Genomic DNA, 1,098 nt, shown 5'->3' on the forward strand with positions numbered 1-1,098 from the left:
CAGAGGTGCTGAACCACTTCCTATGCCAAGTTAATGAGCTCCTCCCTGGATCTATTTTAAGCTTCCGGCCATTATTATTTGCTTTAGCTGAAGGCTGGATTTGTACAGCGCCCCGCCCCCACTCCTTCCTACACTGAATCCACAGAACCTCTGGGCTTCCTACCTGGGCAGGTTTTCTATATGGCTGAGGTTGGGAGGGCTAGTGGGGAAGAGGCTTTTTTGTCCTCATTTGCACAGAAAGAACTAAATTTTTTTGTCAGCTGTATTATTTGTATTATGAACTTCTCTAGACTTTTCACATTTAAAAAAATACCAGAAATAAATTAACAGTAGCCATTAAGTCTGTATTATCTATTGTTAAAAACAACGGGCCCAAAATGGAGTCACTTAGGCTAAGCTTCATGTCACCAAATCAAGACTTAGTTTCAGCTCTCCCAGAAATGGAATCTTTTTTTTTTTTAAGTTTTGTTTATTTTGAGAAAGAGGGAGAGAGAGACAGTGAGCACATGAGCAGGGGAGGGGCAGAGAGAGGGAGAGAGAGAATCCCAAGCAGGCTCTGCACTGTTCGTGCAGAGCCCAATGTAGGGTTCGAACTCAGGAACTGTGAGATCATTACCTGAGCTGAAGTCAAGAGTCTGACACTTAACCAACTGTGCCACCCAGGAGTCCCCAGAAATGGAATCTTAAATCAGTCAATCAGGAATCGCCTAATTAGCACTAGTTAGGGAATCTACCTGACAGACCCTTGTCATCCCCTAAAAAAAAAGCAACCTTGCAATAACCAGTCCACTTAAAAAAAAATTTTTTTTTAATGTCTATTTATTTTTTGAGAGAGACAGAGTGTGAGCAGGAGAGGAACAGAGAGAGAGGGAGACACAGAATCACAAGCAGGCTCCAGGCTCCAAACTGTCAGCACAGAGCCTAACATGGGGCTCAAACTCATGGATCGCTCAAACTCACGGACCACGAGAGCATGACCCGAGCTGAAGTCGCCACTTAACCAACTGAACCACCCAGGTGCCCCTAACCAGTCCACTTTTTTGTCAAGTATAACTTCCTTGTCGCCCACCTACACTGCACTTCTGCTTCTACAAATCT

Source organism: Prionailurus bengalensis, chromosome B2 (assembly GCF_016509475.1).
Source record: "Prionailurus bengalensis isolate Pbe53 chromosome B2, Fcat_Pben_1.1_paternal_pri, whole genome shotgun sequence".
In the NCBI taxonomy this organism is placed as follows: domain Eukaryota; kingdom Metazoa; phylum Chordata; class Mammalia; order Carnivora; family Felidae; genus Prionailurus; species Prionailurus bengalensis.